Source organism: Chlorocebus sabaeus, chromosome X (genome assembly GCF_047675955.1).
Source record: "Chlorocebus sabaeus isolate Y175 chromosome X, mChlSab1.0.hap1, whole genome shotgun sequence".
NCBI classification, from domain to species: Eukaryota; Metazoa; Chordata; class Mammalia; order Primates; family Cercopithecidae; genus Chlorocebus; species Chlorocebus sabaeus.
Window position 1 is genome coordinate 14,589,818 of NC_132933.1, and position 7,654 is coordinate 14,597,471.

The following is a 7,654-nucleotide window of genomic DNA, read 5'->3' on the forward strand; positions in this document are numbered from 1 at the left end:
CTGGGTCAAATGGTATTTCTGGTTCTAGATCCTTGAGGAATCGCCACACTGTATTCCACAATGGTTGAACTAATTTACACTCCCACCAACAGTGTAAAAGCGTTCCTATTTCTCCACATCTTCTCCAGTATCTGTTGTTTCCTGACTTTTTAATGATCACCATTCAAACTGGTATGAGATGATATCTCATTGTGGTTTTGATTTACATTTGTCTAATGACCAGTGATGATGAGCTTTTTTTCATGTTTGTTGGCTGCATAAATGTCTTCTTTTTAGAAGCGTCTGTTCATATCCTTTGCCCACTCTTTGATGGGGTTGTTTTTTTCTTGTAAATTTGCTTACTGAGTGGGCAAAAACTGGAAGCATTCCCTTTGAAAACTGTCACAAGACAAAGATGCCCTGCCCTCTCTCACCACTCCTATTCAACATAGCATTAGAATTTCTGGCCAGGGCAATCGGGCAAGAGAAAGAAATAAAGCATATTCAAATAGGAAGAGAGGAAGTCAAATTGTCTTTACAGATGACATGCTTGTATATTTAGAAAATCCCATCGTCTCAGCCCAAAATCTCCTTAAGCTGATAAACAACTTCAGCAAAGTCTCAGGATATAAAATCAATGTGCAAAAATCACAGGCATTCCTGTACACTAATAATAGATAAACAGAAAGCCAAATCATGAGTGAATTCCCTATAACAATTGCTACAAAGAGAGTAAAATACCTAGGAATACAACTTACAAGGGCTGTGAAGGACCTCTTCAAGGAGAACTACAAGCCACTGCTCAAGGAAATTAGAGAGGGTACAAACAAATGGGAAAATATTCCATGCTCATGGATAGGAAGAATCAATATCGTGAAAATTGTCATACTGCCCAAAGTAATTTATAGATTCAGTGCTATCCCCATCAAGCTACCATTGACTTTCTTTACAGAATTAGAAAAACTACTTTAAATTCCCTGTGGAACCAAAAGAGTGCCCATATAGCCAAGACAATCCTAAGCAAACAGAACAAAGCTGGAGGCATCATGCTACCTGACTTCAAACTATACTACAAGGCTACAGTAACCAAAACAGCCTGGTACTGGTACCAAAACAGATACATAGACCAATGGAACAGAACAGAGGCCTCAGAAATAACACCACACACCTACAACCACTCGATCTTTGACAAACCCGACAAAAACAAGCAATGGGGAAAGGATTCCCTATTTAATAAATGGTGTTGGGAAAACTGGCTAGCCATATGCAGAAAACTGAAACTGGATCCCTTCCTTACACTTTATACAAAAATTAACTCATGATGGATTAAAGACTTAAACCTAAGACCTAAAGTCATAAAATCCCTAGAAGAAAACCTAGGCAATACCATTCAGGATGTAGGTATGGGCAAAGACTTCTTGATTGTTACAGCAAAAGCAATAGCAACAAAAGCCAAAATTGACAAATGGGATCTAATTACACTAAAGAGCTTCTGCACAGCAAAGGAAGCTATCATCAGAGTGAAAAGGCAACCTACAGAATGGGAGAAAATTTTTATAATCTATCCATCTGACAAAAGACTAATATCCAGAATCTACAAAGAACTTAAAGAAATTTGGCTCCTGCTTTTACTGCTATGACTACACCCTTCAGTATGCCCATTGTATTGGCTAGAATGTGTGTCTGAGCTCCGCCCTCTGTCCCTATTCCTGGTCTTTTCTTCTCTTGCCTCCCTCCTGCTTGAGGACTTGTGCTCGTGCTTGGGTTTCTCTTTCTTCAGGTCCCTCTCTAGGTCCTCTGCTCCACCAGAGTAGGCAGTCCTGGCCTTGGAGAGCTTTGGCCCCTCCCTGGGCTCTGACTTCTGAGCTGTCTCTGAGTTCTTACTGCTGTGCTTCTCAGAGCCAGGGTCATCCTTTTCTTTCACCGTCTTGCTTCCGGGTGATGAAAGAGGATGGTTGCTCTGCCTGTACCTCCTGGTCAGTTTTCTCTTTTTCTTTCTTTCTTTTTTTTTTCTTTTTGTCATTTTTGTGCTTTTTTGTTGGTTTTTCATTTTCAGAGCCCTCAGACAAACTTGGTGAGGGGGTACGCCCCACAGCCCTTCTCCTGGAGCTTTTTGGTCACATCATCCATTTCTTCTGAGTCTTTAGGAGTCCTATAGTTAGACACATGATCCACTCGGATAGTTCTTCCTTTCATCTTGATCCCATTAAAATTGTCAATGGCCAGAATTGTGCTCCTCTGGCCTTTATAGCAGAGGAAACAGAATCCTTTGGATTTCCCAGTCTTCTTGTCCCGCATGAGATTAATGTTAACAATCTCCCATATTGTGAGAACACACAGACAATGTCCCCTTCAGTCAGTTCATAAGGAAGCCCTCCTAGGAAGATCCAGGCGCTGTCCTTGTACTCAGATTGCCAGGAAACCTTATCGACCACCCCAAGCTGGACCTCTCGCTCATTCAGTTTGTTGATCAGCTTCATCTTAGTTAAAGGGTTCATCTCCGCGGGCTCGCACTCAACGTTCAGGTATCAGAACAATCACTTTTATAATCTGTATAAAAAAGAGTAAAGCACCAGCAAACCTGCAAGGGGACAAGTTTTAACTGTAACTGTGTCAGTTCAGGAGATGACTGATGGTCAGGAAAACAGAAAAGTATCTATGGGGTGAGGGAGCATAGGGACTCTAAGTAACAGGGGAGAGTCTTTTGGGCAGAACTCAGCAGAAATTGTTCCTTTCTCCTACTTATATCCAACAGGGTAGCCATATTGCACATATATTTTCCAGCAAATGTATTTTGCAGACAGCATTACCAGAGCCAGTTTGCACTAAAGAGAGTTGCAGTGCCAGCATTCCACAAATCTGCAAAGATAGCAACTAGAGTCATAGAAATATAAAGACAGGAGGTTGAGCAACTGCCATTATATGAAAAACCTCTTTGCAGTTAATATTTTGAAACTTAATGGGTAGACACTACAGACCAACTAAGAAGATCCCTCTCGCTGTCTGGCAGCACTTCCCCTACAAATCTCTATATATTGCAATAAAAGCATTTATTCTGATCATAAGAATTATATATGCTTATCATGGAAATTTGAAAAATACCTCAAAATATTAAAAAGGGGAACATGCTATCATCCAGTGATAATAGCTTGTGTATTGACGTGTATTCACCCAGCCTTTTCTTCCACTGAGAATGATGTATATGGCTGTGTGTGTGTGTTTTAAAATCGATATATTCCAAAAACAAATCTCTTTTTTCACTTAATACATGAGGAACATTTCCCATGTCATTAAATATTCTTCAAAATTTCATTGTTAATGACTGCATAGTGTTCAGGTTTTCTGTATAACTGTTAAGCATTAGTATATGAAATATTTTTCTCTCTCTGTAATTATTACTCGCAATAGCTAATGCAATGAGATAGAAAAATTAAATATGTGGTATACATTATATTTTTTGAAAGGGAGTCTCGCTCTGTCACCCAGGCTGGAGTGCAGTGGCACAGTCTCAGCTCACTGGAACTGTAATGCCCAGACCATTTGTTCCCCAAAGAAGACCACCAGAGTCCAGTGTCAAAGCCAAGCGGCAAGGATCTTTACTACAAGTTCGAACCTGGTCCCTCCATTCCACAGCATACAAGAGGGCCCCGAACAATGCGAGCGTTTGCTTTTTATAGCCCGAAAGTTACAGGGGAACAAAGAAATTCTTTTGGTTCCCGCGCTTTCAGTAAAACCTTGAACGGCTGTCTCCTTATCGGAGACTTTCCAGGTGGTGTTTGTACTGGGCTCAGGGAGTTTGAGAGGTATATGGCGATATGTGGTGGGATGGGAGGATGGGATGTGTTTGTACTAGGCTCAGGGAGTTTTAAGCCCGGGGCTGAGGAATGTGCCCAGCTCCTTTCAGAACCTCCACCTCCAGGTTCAAGTGATTCTCCTGCCTCAACCTCCTGAGTAGCTGGGATTACAGGCACCTGCCACCACGCCTGGCTAATTTTTGTATTTTTTAGTAGAGACGGAGTTTCACCATGTTGGCCAGGCTGGTCTCAAACTCCTGTAATCCCAGCACTTTGGGAGGTCGAGGCGGGTGGTATACAGTTTTGAATGTGGGACAAAATTAGTATTATTTGAGAATATTATGATTTTATACCTAGAAAAACACAAAGTAACCCAGTAAATTAGCTATCATGGTGAGAAAATTTAGTAAGTTGGCTAGAAAAACAATTAGTTTTGTTTTATATTGACAATATACAATTAGAATTTGAAATGGAAAGAAAAAGAAATCACACTTCCAATTTCCACAAAAACAATAAAATAACAAGAAATACGTTTTTTGTTTTTGTTTTTTTTTTTTTTTTTTGAGACAGAGTCTTGCTCTGTTGCCAGGCTGGAGTGTAGTGGCATGATCTTGGCTCACTGCAACCTCTGCCTCCCAGGTTCAAGTGATTCTCCTGCCTCAGCCTCCCAAAGTAGCTGGGACTACAGGTGTGTGCCACCACGCTCAGCTAATTTTTATATTTTTAGTAGAGACGGGTTTCACCGTGTTGGCCAGGCCGATCTCGAACTCCTGACCTCAAGTGATCTGCCCGCCTCGGCCTCCCAAAGTGTTGGGATTACAGGCATCAGCCACCATGCCCAGCCAAGAAGTACATTTTATAATGAAAAATTATAAAAGAACATATTGAAGCCATACCTGAATAAATGAACAGACATAGCATTGTCCTTGGAAGGAAGAAAATACTATAAAGATGTAATGTATTCCAAAATATGAATTAATTTTCTATTGTTTGGATTGAATTTTCAAATATATAATATGCTTAATATGACATGAGATAAAGTGAGACTATGTGGTTTTCACAAAAATCATATTTGAGGGCTCTGGGGGTCACCTCTAGGCATAAGGCAAGTGCCCTCCAGAACAGTTGACACTGAAGCACAAGACATCCATGTGAATGCTGATCTTTGATGAAATGTCGAAGGCCATAGATAGAAAAAGCACATGAGCAGCAAATCACAGAATTAGACATAATGAATTGCATATTTTGAGTTGCAATTAAGATGGTTTACCACTTGAATAGCAATCTAAGGTTGAAAAGCTATGATTTATTTATTTACTGATAGTTGACAATGCCGATTCTCAGCTATATAATTAGTTAATATATTAATGTTTCAGTCAAAATCCAAGTGGATTTTTTGCAATATAACAAATACATTTAAAGTTAGATGACAGAAGAAATGTACAAGAAGTGCCCAGATATTTTTTAAAAAGAATACGGTGAAGGGAATTGACCTGTCAGATAGTAAACTACATTTTAAAGCCACTGTAATCAAAGGAGCATGCCATTGACAAAAGAATAGACAAATGAATTAGTGGAATAGAAAAAAGAGTCAAGAAATACTTCCAAGTATACAGAGGGATGAACTATTTTAAAATGAATATGTCAAAGAGGTGAGGGAATGAAGGATTATTCAATGTAATTGGGTCCATTGAATACACACTTGGAAAAAATAAATTTGGGTTCTTACCCGTAAATATTTTGAATGATTATCTGAACTTAATATAAATGGAATCACATAGTTTAAAAAAATAAAATGAGGTGAAAATGGATATCATACGAGGAAATATAGGACAATATTTTGTAAATTCAGTCTGAGTATACATATCCTATCAGGATGAAAAATCAAGAAAGGATAAACTTGATCACTTTAATCATGTAAATATTAAAATCTCCTATACATCAAAAGGTTTTACAAATACACTAAAATGACAAAACCCAGGAGAATACGTTTTTAAAATATAAAACAGAGATGAAACATTTACATCTCTAATACACAACAAAATCCTTCAAATCAATAATTTGTAATTTATTATACAAAATATGATTAATAAAATTTAAAATGGGCAAAAATGTAAACACATTCACATAATTAAAATAATCATGAAAATATGTGCAACCTCAATAATTGTCAAGGAAATAAAAATTGAATTATCAAAAGGATATAATATTTTGAAAAATTATATGGAAAATTTAGAAGGTTAAGAAAGTGTGAGGGTATCTACTTCTAGAAGAGAAACGAGACAGCAGCAATATTTCACAGATATTTGGCAGGAATATAGATTTGCTCTAACCATTTTGGAAAGTAATTTGGCAATGAGTATGAACATTTTAAGAATGCATAAACTTTGATGCAGCTATTGCACTTGTAGGAATTTACCTCATTAGGTTAAATGGATGTACGTGCATGGAGGCTCATTGTAGCACCCCTCAGTGTCCTACACATTGCAAAGCTCTTCATTGTCCAAAAACAATTGAAATCAGTTGTCTTTCTGAGCCAAGATAAGATAATTGACATTTAAAGTTTTATCCAAAAAGCAGGCATCCAAATAATGCTATGAGACTTGCACATGAGAAAACCACTTTGACTAATACAGTTAATCCTTTTGTGACATTTCTTAAAATACATGGGATTTCTTAAAATCCCAACAGTTGACATGGGCATTAAGGGTAGACAAAAATATTGTTCAGTCTGTACCATTATTACTGCATACACTGCATGGTATAGTATGATCTTGATCTTCCATCAGCTTTCTTACTGCCCAGCTGACAAAGATGTAAGATGAACTCAACTATTCAAGAAGTTCTGTTTAGTAATGCTTTCAGTAAGTTAATTTGGATAATTGGTCATTTACAATGTCACTTGTACTAATTAAGTCTTCAATAAATATAATATATTTGAATAAATAAGCTAATATTCTCGATTGAGGGGAGTAATTTGAACATGGGAAGGGGAAAGACGTAAACCAGTCACCCAGGTATCTGTGGCATGTCGTCATTTCTAATTTTTTTCTCCAAATATTTTCAATTCACACTTTGTGTCAGGCACCATTCATGTATTCAACAAATCTTTACTGAGCACCTGCGATAAGCCAGGCACTATTTCAAGCACATAGGACACACAACAGTGAATAATAGAGATGATAAAGTTTGCACAGTATTGGGAATTCCTTAGCCTAGACCTTCTGCTAACAACATCTACTTAAAGGTTTTTTCAGCCTATTTCAGAAAAAAAAACCTCCCCAAGGGACTTCTTCAAAAGCTGCAACTTGTTTTCAGTTTCTTCATTCAAGCCACACATTTACTGAAATGCCTGCTATTATAAGCCAGGAACTGCTCTAGGCATTGGAGAAACATCAGCAAACAAAAAAGACGAAGTCTTTGCCCTCAAGAAGACTGTGTTCTAGAAACAAACAAAATGCAAAATAAGTTTAGATATGGGTAAGTGCCATGAATAAAATACAGAGGGCTGTGTGATAAAAGTAATCGGGAGGAAAAGGCTTTAAAAGCTAGGGTGATCTGGAAGGCCACTCTGTGGAAGTGACATATAAAACAAAACCTGAATGACCAGAGGGAGCTAGCCGTGCAAAGATCAATATGAAGAGCTTTCCAGACAGAAAGAACAGCTCTTCCAGAAGAATAAACTAGTGATGTTCTAAGAACAGAGAAGAGCAAAATGATCAAGGGTGGAAGTGATTGATAAGAGATGAGTTCAGAGAAGTGGCAGAAGGAGACCAGATAATTTTTGACCTTGTATGCTAGACTAAAGAGCGTAATTTTTATTCTGTATACAGTGGACAGTCACTAGAAGGTGTCGAATAGAGTAGTGATAAAATAAGATT

At 37.9% G+C, this 7,654-nt stretch overlaps 1 pseudogene; it reads right to left on the bottom strand.

The window, feature by feature from the left end:
• Nucleotides 1-1,535: 1,535 nt before the first annotated feature.
• Nucleotides 1,536-2,477, bottom strand: LOC103232681 (RNA-binding motif protein, X-linked 2 pseudogene; annotated as a pseudogene).
• Nucleotides 2,478-7,654: the final 5,177 nt, after the last annotated feature.